Raw genomic sequence first — 19699 nt, 5'->3', positions numbered from 1 at the left:
AACAGGATATTGGTGAAGTTCGTACCCAGGAATTTGAAGCTCTCAACCTCAACATCATTGACGTAGACAAGATCACGTGCACCAAACCCCTTCTGAAGTTGATGACCAGCTCATCTGTTTTGCTGACATTGTTGTGATCACACCATGCCACTAAGCTCTCTATCACGCTCCTGTACTCCATCTCACCATTATTTTATGAGTGGCACAGTAGTGCAGAGGTTCGGACAGCGCCAGAGATTGGGGTTCAATTCCCACCTCTGTCCGTAAGCAGTTCGTACATTCTCCCCATGACCACATGGATTTCCTACAAGTGCTCAGCTTTCCTCCCACATTTCAAAGGTGTATGGTTAGGGTTAATAAGTTGTGGGTGTGCTATGCTGTACTTGTAGGCTGCCCCTCCAGCATGGATTCAGACTGTGACAATTGTTGGCGTAAATGGCACATTTCACTGTATGTTTTGATGCACATGTGACAAATAAGGCTAATCCTTATCTGCAAACTTGTTGGTGGAGTTAGAGCAGAATTTGGCCACGCAGTCATGAGTATACAGGGAGTAGAATCGGGGGCTGAGGACACAACCTGTTGAGTGCCAGTGTTCAGAATAATTGTGGCTGAGGTGCTGCTGCCTGTCCTTATCGATTGCAGTCCGTAATAAACCAATTTACCAGGGAGAGAGCCTACGCTATATGGACAGGATGGACAACTTGGGTTGCTTTCTCTGGAGTGCTGGAGGCTGGGGGGGAACAGAGGTTTATATGATTATGGGAGGCATAGATAGAATAATCAGCCAGTATCTTTGCACAAACAAGAGAAAGTCTGAAGATGCTGGAAATCCGAGCAACACACACAAAACATCAACTGTACTTTTTTTGCATACATGCTGCCTGGCCTGCTGAGCTCCTCCAGCATTTTGTGCGTGTGTGTGTTAGCCAGTATTTTTCTTCCCCAGGGTCGAAATGTCTAATACTGGAAGGCATGCATTTAAGATGAGGTCAAATTCAATGGAGATGTGTGGGTGAGTTTTTTTTTAATTACACAAAGTAGTAGGTGCCAGGGCCGGTGACTGAGGCAAATACAATAGAGGTATTTTGAACGCAGCAGGCCAGGCAGCATCTCTAGGAAGAGGTACAGTCGACGCTTTGGGCCAAGATCCTTCATCCTGACAAAGGGGCTCGGCCCGAAGCGTCAACTGTAGCTCTTCCTAGAGATGGTGCCTGGCCTGCTGTGTTCACCAGCAACTTTTATGTGTGTTGCATCTGCAGAATTCCTCGTGTAGAGGTATTATGTCTTTTTACAGAGTGGTGAGTGCCTTAAATGTGCTGCCAGGGGTGGTTGTGGAAGCAAATATGACTGCTGTGCTTAGATCGAGACATAAATGTGCAGCGAATGAAGGGATCCAAATATTGTGGAAGCAGAAAGGATTGGTTTGTACAGACATTTAATTACTAGATAAATTAGCTTGGCAAAATATCATGAGCCAGAGGACCTTCCTGTTCTATTTGTAGATATGATGTTGCAGCGGTACGTACCCTGCTGCAGCAACACGGCGCTGCAACCGTGCAGCGGCAGGAACGATGTGCTACATTGTTGTGGCACATGTCCTGCAGCAGCAATAAAAAACATTACAGCAGAGAATTAATACAGCTTGCTACAGCAGCAACCCAGCACAATAGCAGTTACAAAAGTGCGGCTCATATCTTGCAGCAACAATCTTAAGATTAAAACATTACGGCACGACTTTTGCAGCAGCAAAAAAATTACCCCAGCCCGCAGAACTACCAGCCGTGTCTACATAAACTACGATTCCCATAACTCCCCTAGTACAGCGCCGGCTAACAACAGACTACAGCTCCCAAAGTGCAACGCGGCAGTGGCGATGTTGTGGGAATTTTGAAACGCGCGGTTCGGCAACGCGTAAACCGGACCGTCCCGCCGATGATATATGGAGTGAAAAAATAAGAGAACGGCGATGTGTTCCTCTTATCGGCTTCTCCATGTTGGCGAAAGCTACTCACCTCGTCACTCGAGCCAGGCTCCAGCGGCCGCCGATCGCAAGGCCCTGGCGATGTATTCGCGCGCTTGCTATTGTCTACCGCGTCCCTCGGTTATGGGCTGGGGTAGAGGACGTGGCCCGACTTCTTTTCACGGTGAGAACAGGGACCATTTTACTTTTCTTTTATGTTATTAAAAAACACTTCTTTTCCCCTCCCCCCGGCGGTGAATCCAGCGGTTTCTACCTCAGAGCCCGCCGCGCCGGTCGCCTCTAAACGTCTGGCCCAATCACACGGAGGAATTTCTGAGTGATATCACAGCCAGCCAATCAATTCATCCAACTCTACTGATTGATGTTGCGTTCCACCATTGGGCTGCTTCCTCTCCTCTCAACGACAATGCGCCGCGTTGTTAGAAGAAGGTTCTCGCCAGTTTTGATGACCGGCGTGTGGCCTAGCCAATCATCTCCTATTATCTTAAACCCCTCCTCCGGTTGGTTGTTTTTCAGCGCCTGCTCTGCTGATGGACAGCGAGGACGACTAATAGGGTGTGGAGCTTGTTGTACCGCCTCAGTTTTGATTGGTGGCCGACTGCGCCTATTGACTTTCCTCAGAGAGCGCCCTTTAATCCCATGGCAGAAATGCGATACTCGTTTTCTGGTGGATCACCGTCATTGCAGAGTCCAGCTCTAAGGGCAGTGATTCTGGATGGAAGCAGATCATGGAAATGGACGCAATTCAGTCTGGTCAGCCGATCAAGTTGTGGATGTTTGGGGAGAAGGTGAAGAGAGCCCCTCCCTACTAATGACACTACACCCATTGTTAAAGATCCATCCAGGCCATGCCATCTTCTTTGAGCTACCATCAGGCTTGAGGGACAGAAGCCTGAAGTCCCTCACGACTGGATTCAGAAACAACTATCTCCCCAAACCATTAAGTTCTTAAACCAACATGCACAACCATAATCACTGACCAAGTACAACGACACTGGCCACTTCGCACAGCAATGCAACAAACACAAAATACTGGAGGAGCTCAGCAGGCCAGGCAGCATCTGAGGAGAGGAATAAACAGTCAACGTTTCAGGCTGGGACTTTTTTCCTGTTCTATTCTTGTTTTTTAATAAAAGTGTATTTTGTAATTACAAAAGATTCTACAGATTTTGCTAATATACAGGAAGGGCTGGAGGAACTCAGCAGGTCAGGCAGCATCTATGGAAATGAATGAACTAACTGCTAGAGGATCTCAGCCCAAAGCATCAAGTGTTCATTCCTCTCCACAGATGCTGCCTAATAGTCATAGTCATACTTTATTGATCCCGGGGGAAATTGGTTTTCGTTAACTGTAACAGGTTGCATGCACGACCAGCGCATGCGCACAAAAATCAGTTCCTCCAGCATTTTGTGCATGTTTCTCTGTGTAATATGTTTTTTTTCTTGTGATGCTGCACCATGTGAAGTTTTTTCAGTGCGATTGTACATATAAGTACTTGTACATATGACAGTAAACTCAACTTCAATAAGATCCTGCGCAGTGTTGTATAGGTTTGAATACAAAGTTCCCTGAAAATGGTGACAGGGGTGAAGAGCATGTTTGCCTTTATGTTGGGACATCATGCTGTAGCTGTACAATACCTTGGAATGTTCTGTGCTGTTCTGGCCACCCAATGTATTTCAGCTGCAGGTTTCTCACGATACCATTGTTGTGGGCCAAATCGAATCAGCAAATTGGAAGGAGATTGAAGATCTGCCTTAACAACAACCTGTGACACAATGTCAGCCAGACGAAGCAGCTGACTGTTGACCTGAGGAGAAGGAAACCGGAGGTGCACGAGCCAGTCTTCATCAGAGAGTCAGAGGTGGAGAGGCTCAGCAGCTTTAAATTCTTCAGTCCTAGACCCAGAACATAAGTGCAATTACGAAGAGAGCATGGCAGCATCTCTGCTTCCTTCGAAGTAGAAGGTTCGGCATCACATCTTTGACAAACTTCCATAGATGTGTATTGGAGACTATAGTGACTGGCTGCATCACAGCCTGGTATCACAAAGTAGTGGATGAGGCCGGTCCATCGTGGGTAAAGCCCTCCCAACCATTGAGCAGATGTACATGATGGTGGTGTCTGAAAAGAGGATGCTGTCCAAGTTGCATGCCATCTTGGGCAATGTCTCCCATCCACTACATAATGTACTGGTTGGGCACAGGAGTACATTCAGCCAGAGACTCATTCCACCGAGATGCAGCACAGAGCGTTATAGGAAGTCATTCCTGCCTGTGGCCGTCAAACTTTACAACTCCTCCCTTGGAGGGTCAGACACCCTGAGCCAATAGGCTGGTCCTGGACTTATTTCCTGGCATAATTTACATATTACTATTTAACTATTTATGGTTTTATTAGTATTTAATTATTTATGGTGCAACTGTAACGAAAACCAATTTCCCCGGGATCAATAAAGTATGACTATGACTATGAAACATTGTCGCAGGAAAGCAGCCTCCACCATCAGGTACCCCCCACCCACCCAGGACATGTTCTGTTCTCACTGTTGCCATCAGAAAGAAGGTACAGGAGCCGCAGGTCCTACACCAATTTCAGGAAAAGTTATTTCCCCCTCAGCCATCAGACTCTTGAACCAAATGGGGTAGCTTCACTCAACTTGAGCCGTCATGAAATGTTCCCACAACCTATGGATTCACTTTCAAGGACTCTTAATATCATGTTCTTTATTTTTTGTAAATTGCTTAATTATTATTATTTCTTTCTCTTTGTATTTGCGCAGGTTGTTGAGTTCTGCACACGGATTGAATGCCCAAGTTGGTGCGGTCTTTGATTCTATTATGGTTATTAATCAGTTTTTGGTTTATTGAGTATTCCTGTGTGAAAATGAATCTCAGTGTTGTGACATGTGTATACTCTGACTTTGAATGAGTTCAGAAAATGTTTATAATGATGTTACCAGGACTGGAGGGTTTGATCTGTAAGGAGAGACTGGATAGGCTGGGACTGTCCAGAGCGAAGCTGGATGAGTGGTGACCTTATAGAGGTTTATAAAATCATGACGGGCAGAGATAACCTGAATAGCACAGTCGTTCCCAACAGGGTTGGGGAGCTTAAAACTAGAGGGTACAGGTTTAAAGAGAACATAGAATATTAGAGCACAGTACAGGCCATTCGAGCCACAATGTTGTGCCGATCAGTATAACCCTTCCCTGCCCTCCAGCCCTCCATTTTTCTTTTATCCATATGCCTATGTAAAAGTTTCTTTAATATCCCCAATGTACTTGCCTCCACTAGCACTCCTACCAGTGTGTTTCACAGAGGGTTTTTACAAAAAAACTTGCCTTTGACATCACCCTCCCCCCATACTTTTCTCTAATCACCTTAAAATTATGCCCCCTCATTAGCCATTTCAGCCCTGGGAAAAGTTTCTGGCTCTCCACTTGATCATGTCTGTTATTGTGTACACCTCCTATCAAGTCACCTCTCATCTTCCTTCATTCCAAAGAGGAAAGCCCTAACTCACTCAACCTATTCTTGTAAGACATGCTCTCTAATTCACTTATTATCCTGGTAAATCTCCGCACCCTCCCTGGAGCTTCCAAACTCCGATTTATAATCCAAGTTCAAATTTATGTATACCGTACATAACCTTGAGATTCACCTTCCTGCCTGCTCTCACAAAACAAAGAGAGGTAATCGAATTGATGAAAAAGCACTCACACTCACAGCAAAGACTGCCACACTTCCAACGTGCAAAAGAGGACAAATCGTGCAAATAGTGAAAACAACTAACACGTGGAGTGTGAGCTGCAGAGTCCCTGAAGGTGAGGTGACAGCTACAGAGCCGGTTCAGCGCTGAGACGAGTGAAGCTGGCCCAGAAACCCGATGGCCGCGTGGCAACAACTGAACCCGTTACTGGTGCAGTAGCGAGAAGAGAGTGAGACCAGGCAGACGGTTCTGAACACCTACTTGTCTTCCTCTTTTGGCCTCAACAATTTAAGTTTTGTTCATGTTTTAATTGGCGTGGAGTAATGAAGCCAAGCGCCATCTGTTATTAGGCCTGAATGCAGTAGCCACCCCCAGTGGTGGCGGCCCCGGCTGCATCTGCACACTCGACGGTCTCGTTCGCTAAATCCACAGAGAGATTGCAAAGACACCAGTTGTTTGAATTGTTCAAAAGTACCTCCCTTGGAGGGAAATTACAGGACGCAGACTGCAGCAATCACCGTTCAGAAGTATATCTACTAGAATATCTAGCAGGTTTGTGAGCTGCCTGCAAAATCTCACAGCAAGAGAGAATCTGCAGGTGCCGGAAATCCAAGCAACCCACACAAAATGCAGGCCAGGCAGCATCTATGGGGAAAAGAGTACCATTGATGCTGCCTGGCCTGCTGCGTTCCTCCAGCATTTTGTGTGCGTTGCTTGTAAAACGTTACTGCTGGTTGCCAGCACCATCTTGGAGGCTACCAGAATTCAACAAACACTTCAAGTCTGGTCAAACCACGGTTTTATAGAGCTGCAACATTACCATGTGTCTGTTGAACTCAATCTTCTGACTGATGAAGGCCAACACACCGCACACCTTCTTAACCACCCAGTCAACTTGTTTGGCAACTTTGAGGGATTTATGGACGTGGACCTCAAGATTCCTCTGTTCCTCTACACTGCCAAGAATTCGGCCATTAACCTGTATTCTGCCTCCAGGTTTGACCTTACCAAGTGTGTTATAGTCAGAGTACAGCACAGAAACATGCCTTTCATACCCTTACCATCTATGTACCTATCGAAACTTCTCTTAAACGTTGAAATTGAGATCACATGCACCACTTGTGCTAGCAGCTCATTCCACACTCTCACAACCCTCCAAGTGAAGGAGTTTTCCGTCATGTTCCCTTTAAATTATCCACCTTTCACCCTTAGTTGTACTCCCAACAAAATCTCAGTGCTTGCATTTACCTTATCAGTGCCCTTCATAATTTTGTATACTTCTATCAAATCTCCCCTCAATCTTCTATGTTCCAAGGAACAGAGTCCTAACCGATTCCTCCAGTCATAAAACATTCCTATAAATTTTCTCTGTACTCTTTCAACCTAATTTATCTTTCCTGTAGGTAGTTAACAAAAACTGCAAACAATACTCCAGAATAGGCCTCACCAACATCTTGTACTACCTGAACATAACATCACATCTCCTGTACTCAGTACTTTGATTTATGAAGGCAAAGGTTCCAAAAGCTTTTATTATGACTGTATCTACCTGTGCCACCACTTTCAATGAATTGTGGACCTGTATTCCCAAATCACTGCACTCCTCAGTGCCCTACCGTTCACTGTGTAAGACCTACCCTGGTTAGTTCGACCGAAGTGTAAACTTCTCTCCATTAAGTTCCATCTGCTATTTTTCCAGCTGGTCTAGATCCTGCTGAAAGCTCTGATAGTCTTCCTCGCTGTCCAATACACCCCAATCTTGGTGTCCTTTGCAAACCTGCTGATCCAGTTAACCAAGTTACCATCCAGACCATTGATATAGATGACAAACAGTGATAGACCGGGCACCATCCCCTGCAGCACTCCACCAGTCACAGGCTTCCAGTCGGAGTGGCAGCTGCCTTCTGCCACTCTCTGGCTCCTCCCAAAAAGCCAAAGTCTAATCCGATTTACTGCCTCATCTTGAAAGGCAAGTGATTGAACCTTCTTGACCAACCTCCCACAGTGGGACCTTTTCAAAAGTCCTGCTATAAGTCCATGTAGACAATATCCACTGCAACCTCATCAACTTTCTCAAAAATAAAACTCTAAAAGATTAGTTAGACACAACCTACCATGCATAAAGCCATGCTGACTATCCCTATTTGGTCCACATTCAATGGTTCCATTTAATATCAGAGAATGTATACAGAACACAACCTGAAATTCTTACTCTTCACGGACATCCACAAAACAGAAGAAAAACCTAAAGAATGAATGATGGAAAAATGTTAGAACCCCAAAGACCCCCTCCCCCTCCCATGTACAGCAGCAGCAAGAGCATCAATCCTCCCCCTCCCCTATTTGCTCCCCCCCACCCTCCAAGCGAGCAATAGCAAAGCCCCCAATTTAGATCCATTGAGACTGCAGTCCATAAACTAGCACTTTGACGTGCCACAGGCTGGCTTGCTCTCTCACTAACAAGGGAGGGTGGTCACCACTGCCACAGCGAGAAGGGAGACCAACAGCTCGCTGTTTCGATGTAATAGTCTGATGCAACGTTGCTTATTAGAGCCCACACGACTTGAGGACCATCAGACTCCCCTCCCGGCAAAGAGAAAGAGCGGTGGCTTGTGTGCAGAGGCCTTTGACGGCCACACCTGCTGTCTGGACGTTCCACTCTCACAACGTTTCTGTTAGCAAGGGATCGGTCATCCACAGGACCGTGCAAGGCCGCACCCCAAAGGTGCATGCCTTCCAGGTCACTCCTGGAGATATCGGAAATGACCAGTCAGTGAGCTCCGGGAGCGGGAACCTGCTGCTGTGAAGAACCGCCGTTTGAGTGCAGCTGTAGATGACATACTTTGACAGAATCCCAGCCACCTTGAAAAAGAAAGAAGAGACATTAAAGAAAGGAATTTAAGCTGTTTCGCAGATAAATTCGAAGTTGCCCTGCCCCCGCCCAGTACCATCTTCTTCCTATCCAAATACTCATATATCTGGTTCCTTAAAATCCTCTCGTAAAACTTTCTCACTGATGTCAGGCTCAATGACTGATAATTTCCTGGTTTATTTTTAGATCTTTTCTTGAAAAGCAGAACAACATTAGCTATCCTCCAATCCTCCGGTACCTCACCTGTTACTAAGGATGTTTAAATATCTCTGTTAAGGCCTCTGCAATTTCTGCACTTGCCTCCCACAGGGTCCAAAGGGAATACCTTTTCTAGTCCTGGGGATTTATCCACCCTAATTTGCCTGGAGACAGCAAATACTTCCTCCTCTATTCTGTATAGATCCATGGCCTCACTGCTGTTTTGCCTCACTTCTACAGAGTCAGTATCCGTCTCCTGAGTAAATACAAATGCAAAACAATCATCTACAGTAAGATCTCCTGCATTTCTTTTGGCTCCACGCAGATTACCATTCTGATCTTCCAGAAGACCAATTTTGTCCCCTGCTATCCTTTTGTTCATCACATTTCTGTAAAAGCCCTTGATATTCTCCTTCACCTTTTCTTCTAGGGGAACCTCATGCCTTTTCTCTTATCCCTCCTGATTACTTTCTTAAATGTTCTCTTGCGTTTCTCCATAAATATCTTATTTGTTCCTACCTGTTATTCACTTTTTTTTACTTAACCAGTGCCTCAATATCTCTTGAAAACCAAGGTTCCCTAAACCTGTTACTTTTACCTTTTATTCTGACAAGGCACACATAAGCTTTATACTCTCAAAACTTCACATTTTTCTGGATTGAACTCCATCTGCCACTTTTCAGCCCAGTTCTGCATTTAATCAATGTCTTGTAACCTATGACAACCTTTTACACTGCAAACTGACTAACCCACCCTTCCACTTTCTCATCCAGGTCCTTTATAAAAGTCACAGTGAGCAGTGGTCACAGCACCTACACCCTCCAACTCCAGGCACGTTTCCTCTTTTTTCCCCAGTCATCCTCTTGTTCTTCATGTATATTCAAAAGTTCAATGACAATTTATTATCAAAGTACATACATACATATATATATATAGATGTGTGTGTGTATATATATATATGGCCTTGAGAGGCCTTGGAGGCAAAGTTAATAAAATCAACGAGCTCAGCATGCGTGCAGGAAGCAGCACCAATGCAGTCGTCAATGTAGCGAAGGAAAAGTGGGAGATGGATAGGTTTGAAATATAGATTGTTCCACAGAGCCAACAAAAAGACAGGCATAGCTAGGACCCATACGGGTGCCCATAGCTACACCTTTAGTTTGGAGGAAGTGGGAGGAGCCAAAGGAGAAATTATTATTAACTTTGCCTCCAACTTTCACCCTGCCCTCAAGTTTATCTGGTCCATTTCTGACACCTCCCTCCCCTTTCTAGATCTTTCTATCTCTATTTCTGGAGACAGCTTATCTACTGATGTCTACTATAAGCCTACTGACTCTCACAGCTATCTGGACTATTCCTCTTCTCACCCTGTCTCTTGCAAAAATGCCATCCCCTTCTCGCAATTTCTCCGGCTCCACCGCATCTGCTCTCAGGATGAGGCTTTTCATTCCAGGACAAGGGAGATGTCCTCCTTTTTTAAAGAAAGGGGCTTACCTTCCTCCACCATCAACTCTGCTCTCAAATGCATCTCCCCCAATTCACGTAAATCTGCTCTCACTCCATCCTCCCATCACCCCACTAGGAATAGGGTTCCCCTTGTCCTCACCTACCACCCCACCAGCCTCCGGGTCCAACATATTATTCTCCATAACTTCCGCCACCTCCAATGGGATCCCACCACTAAGTACATCTCCCCCCCCCCCCCGCTTTCCGCAGGGATCGCTCCCTACACGACTCCCTTGTCCATTTGTTCCCCCCACCCCCCATCCCTCCCCACTGATCTCCCTCCTGGCACTTATCCTTGTAAGCGGAACAAGTGCTACACATGCCCTTACACTTCCTCCCTTACCACCATCAGGGCCCCAGACAGTCCTTCCAGGTGAGGCGACACTTCACCTGTGAGTCGGCTGGGGTGATATACTGCATCCGGTGCTCCCAATGCGGCCTTCTATATATTGGCGAGACCCGACACAGACTGGGAGACCGCTTTGCTGAACACCTACACTCTGTCCGCCAGAGAAAGCAGGATCTCCCAGTGGCCATACATTTTAATTCCACATCCCATTCCCATTCTGATATGTCTATCCACGGCCTCCTCTACTGTAAAGATGAAGCCACACTCAGGTTGGAGGAACAACACCTTATATTCTGTCTGGGTAGCCTCCAACCTGATGGCATGAACATTGACTTCTCAAACTTCCACTAATGCCCCACCTCCCCGTCGTACCCCATCCATTATTTATTTATTTATATGCACACATTCTTTTTCTCTCTTTCCTTTTTCTCCCTCTGTCCTTCTGACTATACCCCTTGCCCATCCTCTGGGTTTCCCCCCCCCCTCCCCCTTTTCCTTCTCCCTGGGCTTCCTGTCCCATGATCCTCTCATATCCCTTTTCCCAATCACCTGTCCAGCTCTTGGCTCCATCCCTCCCCCTCCTGTCTTCTCCTATCATTTTGGATCGCCCCCTCCCCCTCCCACTTTCGAATCTCTTACTAGCTCTTCTTTCAGTTAGTCCTGACGAAGGGTCTCGGCCCGAAACGTCGACTGTACCTCTACCTAGAGATACTGCCTGGCCTGCTGCATTCACCAGCAACTTTGATGTGTGTTGCTTCATTGATTCAAGTTTAGTCTGGATTTGCAACTTTGCTCATTAGATGGTTTTCCAGAGATCATACTTGGACCTCTTGTAACTTTCTTGGTCACTGGATTTGAATGCCTCTGACCTGGCCCTCAGCGGATTGCAGATCTCACAGTTCATCCAGAGCTTCTAGTTGGGAAAGACTGAATGATTTTCTGGGCCACACTCATGTACAATTGTCTTAATAAAGTCTGTTACAACCGTGGTGTATTCGTTCAGATCCACAAATGAGTCCTTGAACACAGCCCAGTCCACTGACTTGAAGCAATCTAGTAGGTGCTGCTCTGCCTCCAGCGATCACATCTTTGTTGTCCTAGTCTCTGGAGCCTTGTCTTAGCCTCTGCCTATATGCAGGTAGGAGAAGGACAGCTAAGTGATCCAATTTACATAGAAACATAGAAAATAGGTGCAGGAGTAGGCCATTCGGCCCCTCGAGCCTTCACCACCTTTCAGTATAGTCATGGCTGATCATCCAACTCAGAACCCCGCCCCGGCCCTCCCTCCATACCCCCCGATCCCTTTAGCCACAAGGGCCATATCTAACTCCCTCTTAAATATAGCCAATGAACTGGCCTGAACTGTTTCCTGTGGCAGAGAATTCCACAGATTCACCACTCTCTGTGTGAAGAAGTTTTTCCTAATCTCAGTCCTAAATCTTTGTGTAGAATTCCTTGGGGTTTTCCTTAATCCTACTTGACTAGCCCTCCTCATGTCTCCTTCTAGTTCTCCTTAGTCTATTCTTAAGCTCCTTCCTGGCTACCTTGTAAAACTCTAGAGCCCAGTGTGATATTTGCTTCCTAAACCTTAAGTCTGCTTCCTTCTTCCTCTTGATAGGATGTTCCAAATCTCTTGTCAACCATAGTTCTATCCTTTCCCTACCTCAGTGGGACAAACCTAAACAGAACCTCATGCAAAGACTCCCTAGACAACTTCCACATTTCCATTGTACATTTCCCTGAGAACAGCTGTTCCCAATTCATGCTCCCAAGCTCCTGTATAATAGTATCATAATTCACCCTTCCCCAGTTAAATACTTCCCCATACTGTCTGCTCCTATCCCTGTCCAAGGCTGTGGTAAAGGTCAGTGAGTTGTGGTCACTGTCTCCAAAATGCTCACCCACAGAGAGAGGAAAAAAGTTAATAGAGACTCATGTGGCAAGTTTTTTGACATAGAGGGTGGTCCTTATAGGGAACGAGCCACCAGAAGAAGTTTTATAGGTGAGTACGGTTATGACATTTAAAAGATACTGGAGCAGGTACATGGATAGAAAAGGTTCAGATGGATGGGGGCCAAACGCAGGCAGAAGGAACTAACTCAGGTAGGCAAAATAATCAGCATGGGCTGATAGGCCTGTTTTTACACTGTATAACTGAGGATATTCAAGTCCAAGTTTGACTCGAGAAGCTGGGGAAGAGAGAAGATTTGAGGTGTACAGAACATGACAGGTAGGTGCACCCATTACTAAGAAGTTTCTTTATTCTACTGTGAATGCCCCCAAGAAGACGGATCTCAAGGTAGTTCTTGATGGGTCAGGCAGGAGATTTGGGTTGGGAGGAATAGTGGATCAGCCATGATGAAATGGCAGAGCAAACTCAATGGGCCAAATGGCCTGATTCTGCTCCCATATCTTATGGTCTTGTACGGTGACATACACTTATGTACTTTGATAATAAATTTACCTTGAACACTGACAGTACAACCACAATAAGGCACAGATTTAAAATCTGAAACTTAAACCAAAAAATGCTGGAAGAACAGAATGCGTCAGGCAGTATCTGTGGTAAGAGAAGCAGTATTGAGTTCAACCCAATACATCACAGACACATCCCTCCCCACCTTCCGGAGTATCTACAGGAGGCCTCCCCAAGAATTAGAATCAGATTTATTTAATGCCCTGTATGACGTGAAACTCGCGGATACCTCCTCTTATTTACCCCTCGATCGTGACCCCACTAAGGAGCACCAGGCCATTGTCTCCCACACCATCACCGACTTTATCCACTCAGGGGATCTACCATCCACTGCTACCAACCTTATAGTTCCCACACCTCGCACTTCCCGTTTCTACCTCCTACCCAAGATCCACAAACCTGCCTGTCCTAGCAGACCTATTGTCTCAGCTTGCTCCTGCCCCACCGAACTCATTTCTGCATACCTCGACACGGTTTTATCCCCCCTTGTTCAATCCCTTCCTACTTATGTTCGTGACACTCCTCACGCTCTTAAACTTTTCGATGATTTTAAGTTCCCTGGCCCCCACTGCTTTATTTTCACCATGGATGTCCAGCCCCTATATACCTCCATCCCCCATCAGGAAGGTCTCAGAGCTCTCCGCTTCTTTTTGGATTCCAGACCTAACTAGTTCCCCTCTACCACCACTCTGCTCCATCTAGCGGAATTAGTCCTTACTCTTAATAATTTCTCCTTTGGCTCCTCCCACTTCCTCCAAACTAAAGGTGTAGCTATGGGCACCCGTATGGGTCCTAGGTATGCCTGCCTTTTTGTTGGCTTTGTGGAGCAAGCTACAATGTTCCAAACCTATTCTGGTATCTGTCCCCCACTTTTTCTTCACTACATCAACAACTGTGTTGGCGCTGCTTCCTGCACGCATGCTGAGCTCGTTGACTTCGTTAACTTTGCCTCCAACTTTCACCCTGCCCTCAAGTTTACCTGGTCCACTTCCGACACCTCCCTCCCCTTTCTAGATCTTTCTGTCTCTATCTCTGGAGACAGCTTATCCACTGATGTCTACTATAAGCCTACTGACTCTCACAGCTATCTGGACTATCCCTCTTCTCACCCTGTCTCTTGCAAAAATGCCATCCCCTTCTCACAATTCCTCCATCTCCGCCGCATCTGCTCTCAGGATGAGGCTTTACATTCCAGGACGAAGGAGATGTCCTCCTTTTTTAAAGAAAGGGGCTTCCCTTCCTCCACCATCAACTCTGCTCTCAAACGCATCTCCCCCATTTCAAGCACATCTGTTCTCACTCCATCCTCCCGCTACCCCACTAGGAATAGAGTTCCCCTTGTCCTCACCTACCATCCCACCAGCCTCCGGGTCCAACATATAATTCTCCGTAACTTCTGCCTCCTCCAGCGGGATCCCACCACTAAGCACATCTTTCCCTCCCCCCACCTCTGCTTTCTGCAGGGATCACTCCGTATGCAACTCCCTTGTCCATTTGTCCCCCCCATACCTCCCCACCGATCTCCCTCCTGGCACTTATCCTTGTAAGTGGAACAAGTGCTACACATGCCCTTACACTTCCTCCCTCACTACCACTCAGGGCCCCAGACAGTCCTTCCAGGTGAGGCGACACTTCACCTGTGAGTCGGCTGGGGTGATATACTGCGTCCGGTGCTCCCGATGTGGCCTTCTATATATTGGCGAGACCCAACGCAGACTGGGAGATCATTTCGCTGAACACCTACGCTCTGTCTGCCAGAGAAAGCAGGAACTTCCAGTGGCCACACATTTTAATTCCATGTCCCATTCCCATTCTGATATGTCTATCCACGGCCTCCTCTACTGTAAAGATGAAGCCACACTCAGGTTGGAGGAACAACACCTTATATTCTGTCTGGGTAGCCTCCAACCTGTGGCATGAACATTGACTTCCCAAACTTCCGCTAATGCCCATCTCTCCCTCGTACCCCATCCATTATTTATTTATATACACACATTCTTTTTTTCTCTCTCTCCTTTTTCTCCCTCTGTCCCTCTGACTATACCCCTTACCCATCCTCTGGTTTTTTTCCCCCCCCTCCCCCTTTTCCTTCTCCCTAGGCCTCCTGTCCCATGATCCTCTCGTATCCCCTTTGCCAATCACCTGTCCAGCTCTTGGCTCCATCCCTCTCCCTCCTGTCTTCTCCTATCATTTCAGATCTCTCCCTCCCCCTCCCCCTCCCACTTTCAAATCTCTTACTATCTCTTCCTTCAGTTAGTCCTGACGAAGGGTCTCGGCCTGAAACGTCGACTGTACCTCTTCCTAGAGATGCTGCCTGGCCTGCTGCGTTCACCAGCAACTTTTATGTGTGTTGCTTGAAATTCCAGCATCTGCAGATTTCCTCGTGTTGACGTGAAATGTGTTGTTTTGCGACAGCATTACAGTGCAACACCATCTTCGGGTCATACCATCGATTCACAGTTCCCACTGCACAGGAGATGCGGAACCCTCCTGAAATTTCACACCACTATGAATCACTACCTCCGTACAGCCACACTGTGACCACTTTGCACTACCATAGACGTTGTTTTTGTTCTAATTGTATTCTTTCTTGTTAAAAATGTGTATTATTGATGTGCAAGTTATGTTTTTCTTGTGAATATTGTGCACCCAATGCTGTGATGCTGCTGCAAGTAAGTTTTTCATTGCACTTGTGCAGATGACAATAAACTTGACTTTGGCTTTTCTCTTGAGGGAGACTCTAGAACCACAAGATTCTTTTACCTGCAGTTTGGTGGCATTGGGGATCGTGGAGAAGATTGACAAAGGACTGCAGGATATAGATCAGTTGCAGATATGGGCGGAGAAGTGGCAGAGGGAGTTTAATCCAGGCAAGAATGCCATTGAAGCAGATTATTTTAGTTGGAGGGAGATCAGTTACAGATAGAACATAGGGCAGTACAGCACAATTTGTCCTCTTTTGTGCATTGGTTGCTTGTCAGTATTTGTTTATATATAATTTTCATAAATTCTTTATTTTCCTGTGAATGCCTGCAAGAAAATGAATCTCAGGGTAGCGTATGATGACATATACATAGTTTGATAATAAATTTACTTTGAACTATCTGTGACTCCTCTGAAAGAACCATGTACCTCTACCCTGTTTGACAACACTCCCCAGGGCCCTGGCATTCACTGTGAAAGTCCAACTCTGGTCTTCCCAAATTGCAATACTTTGCATTTAACCAGATTATGAACTCCAGGAAGAAATGGTCACAAAGATTCTCCAGGATGCAAGAACCCATGTAAAACAAGGGCAAGAAAAGGCCAATCGGCTCCTCTAGTCTGCTACACCCACATCAATTAAAATCGTGACCGATCCCAACACATTTCTGAGACTACCGGTGACCGTCACCCCTTGCTGATCGAGAACTGATCTCTGTCTGTTTCCACTGCTCCTTGAGCAAGAGAATTGCAAAGATTCATGGGGGGAAAACAAAAATAAATTGCCTTGTCTGGCTCTTAAACGGGGAAGCCCTTTATCTTTACAAGGTGGCCTCTTGTTCTAGAGACACTCACACGAGGAATCATCATCAAAAGATTCATCCACAAGAGGCGCTGCCTCAACAAGGCCACGTCCATCATCACAGATCCCCACCATCCGGGTGAGGCCATCTTCTCTCAGCTCCCATCGAGCAGGAGGTACAGAGGCCTGAAGTCCCACACCACCAGGTTCAGGAACAGTGACTTCCCTTCAACCATTCAGTGCCTGAGCTGACCAGCACAACCCCAATCACCCCCTCAGTATAAACACTACAACCACTTTGCACTAAAGTAGAATTTTTGTTCTAGTTCTGTTCTTTCTAGTAAAAAATGTAAATAATTTGTGTTCCGTGTGAATGTGTATCTGAACTGTGAGCCTATGATGGTGCTGCAGGCTTTTCATTGCACCTGTACACACACGTGTATGGTGGCTTTTAATGCCTGGCTCGCCTTGAATGTCAACACTACCCTATCTCACACCATTTAAATATAGCGTGCGGATAGGCCCTTTGGCTCACTGAGTCTATGTTGGCTATCGGCCACCCATTTTATTCTCCCTGTGTTCACCTTGAATATCAACACTACTGATCTAAGACCATTGAGCAAGCGTTCTGCTCTGTGCATTAGAGTAGATGAGCTCATGTTTAAGGATTTGAGGGCTAAAGGAGATAAAGATTTACTTACCTACTTGCTGCCTGCTATGCCACTGGAGTTTAGGGCAGCAATGAAGATCCTTCATCTCTGACTGCCCTTGGCCACTCAGATGTAGAAGGATTCTTCATTACTGTGTAGCCCCCCGGCCACCCTCAGGGTCGCTCGGCTCGCTGTCGTCTAGGGAAACAGCCCCCGGCCCCGCCAAACTGGGTAATTAGTTTGTGTGAATGCTGTATGAGGTACCCCACCCCGCCCAAATAACAGACAATACACCAGATATGATTAAATGATTTACAGTTTATAGATATTACGGGAACTATATAATTAATAGAGAATAAAATATAAAAGGAGAATATAAGGCGCCACACTTATCAAAACTGTTTCCATAACAGTTTAGTTTGACCAGTCAGGGTTGTTAGCTCTGAGCTGAACTTCCAAACCTGGAGGACTGGTGGACCACTCTTAGTCTGTCCTCTACCCTTTGACCTGTTTTGTGTGGGTGACGCTACCAAGAGCCAATGTATCCAGCCAACATAGCTGTCTAGTTCATTGAGGCACGCAAACCCCCAAACTCAGTAACAAGGCTGTGGTCCTCTTGGAGGATAAAGATTAGGGATTAACTTTATTTGTCACATGTACACTCAGTGGCCACTTTAATAGGTACCTTATGTATCTAATAAACTGGTCATTGAGTGTATGTTTGAGGTCTTCTGCTGCTGTAGCCCATCCACTTCAAGGTTTGATGTGCTCTGTGCTCTTCTGCTCACCACTGTTGTAACGTGTGGCTATCTGGTCACCTTGAACCAGTCTGGCCATTCTCCTCTGACCTCTCTCGTTAACAAGGCGTTTTCACCCACAGAACCGGCATTCACTGGATGTTTTTTTGTTTTTCACACTATTCTCTGTAAACTCTAGACTGTTGTGTGTGAAAATCCCTGGCGATCAGCATTCTCTGAAATACTCAAACCAAATGGTCTTGCACCAACAATTATTCTGTGGTCATTTCTTCCCCATTCTGACATTTGGTTTGAGCAACAACTAAACCTCTCAACCATGTCTGCGTGCTTTTGAGCATTGAGTTGCTGTGACGTGATTAGATATTTGCATTAATGAGCTGGTGTACATCTGTACCTAATGAAGTGTACATTGAAACATCCAGTGAAATGCATCTTTTGCATCATTGACCAACACCATCCAAGGGCAGCCTGCAACTGCTGCCATGCTTCGAACACAAATTTAGCATGCTCTAAACTCACGACTCTAACCCAAATGTCTTCAAGATGTGGGAGGAAACCAGCGCACCCGGAGAAAATCCACACAATCCTGGTGAGAATTTGCATACTCCTTTACAGGCAGCAGTGAGAATTGAACCTCAATTGCTGGTACTGTAAAGCGATATGCTAATTGATATCTGGATAAATATCAGGAGCCTCAAAGTTGCAGATCCAGAGAGGAAATCAGACAGACAGCAGTAAGCTGGAGTAAAGATTCCAATAATCTGGCACATCTAGGCCCTTAGTACTGGATTTAGCAATTTTCCAATGGCATTTCTATTAATACCGCAAACCATCTTTAAATACACTATTTCTTTAGATATTTTGCTGTATGAAGACAAATTTTCGAGTTATCCTGAGGCCCTCGTTGGTCTGGGTTGACCATGAGTGTTGTGTCTTAGCTGTCTACGTGACACACAAGCCAGGGAAGTACAATGTAGAGAGCAAGCCCATGCATTTATTGAGATACAGCTCGGAACAGGCCCTTCGAGCCATGCCAATCAGCAATCCCTAGATTTAAACCCAGTCTAATGGCAGAACAATATTACAACGACCATTTAATCTACTAACCAGTACATCTTTGGACTGTGGGAGGAAACACAAACTCCTTACAGGCAATGGCAGGAAAAGAGGCTCCCCCTCTCCAAACGATCGGCAGAGACCGACACAGATTGACATTAGCAGTGCTGCCGGAGTTGCCAGTCAGTGTTGAACCCACTGTAGGACTGAGGAACTTCAGCTCCGGACTTTTCCTCAGGGTTTACTCCTGAAGTCTTCCCCATGAGTGGGTATAGTCGCAAGGCAGCAGAGGTTTGAGATCAGAGTTTTCTTTCCGCTGGATGAGCTGCCAACCTCCACTGATGAGCCCCATCTGCCTGAAGCGACTGATCTTAGACACCATTAACCCACCTTTGCACCTTCTTCTGTCAGTAAAAACAGTTCTGCTGGGTTTAGTAGCCAAGCCACATGTTAAGGCCAGGAGCTGGACTTAGTTATCAGAGGCTATTTGTGATGCGCGCTATTGGGTGCATTTAATAGGTAGTGGGAGTTTGTCCCCACTACCTCCCCCAGCGATAACAACCTTAAGGACCTTAAACCTTAATTTTCCAGTAAACTAATGGTGCCTAACGGCGACCCCTTTGCTTGCGTCT

At 46.1% G+C, this 19699-nt stretch overlaps 1 protein-coding gene across 2 annotated transcripts in view; it reads right to left on the bottom strand.

Annotated features, from left to right (window-relative positions):
* The window catches only part of LOC140211560 (histone-lysine N-methyltransferase SETDB1-like), a 52122-nt gene extending 49837 nt beyond the window's left edge, over window positions 1-2285 (bottom strand). For both annotated transcript variants that reach the window (XM_072281395.1, XM_072281402.1), the window contains exon 1: window positions 2016-2285. The gene's annotated coding sequence lies outside the window, so the exon portion shown is untranslated. The remainder of the gene's footprint in view (window positions 1-2015) is intronic.
* Between the last annotated feature and the right edge of the window lie 17414 nt (window positions 2286-19699).

Source organism: Mobula birostris, chromosome 2, assembly GCF_030028105.1.
Source record: "Mobula birostris isolate sMobBir1 chromosome 2, sMobBir1.hap1, whole genome shotgun sequence".
In the NCBI taxonomy this organism is placed as follows: Eukaryota; Metazoa; Chordata; class Chondrichthyes; order Myliobatiformes; family Myliobatidae; genus Mobula; species Mobula birostris.
Note: the sequence above shows the minus strand (reverse complement) of the source record. Positions and strands in the feature narration are given on the sequence as shown.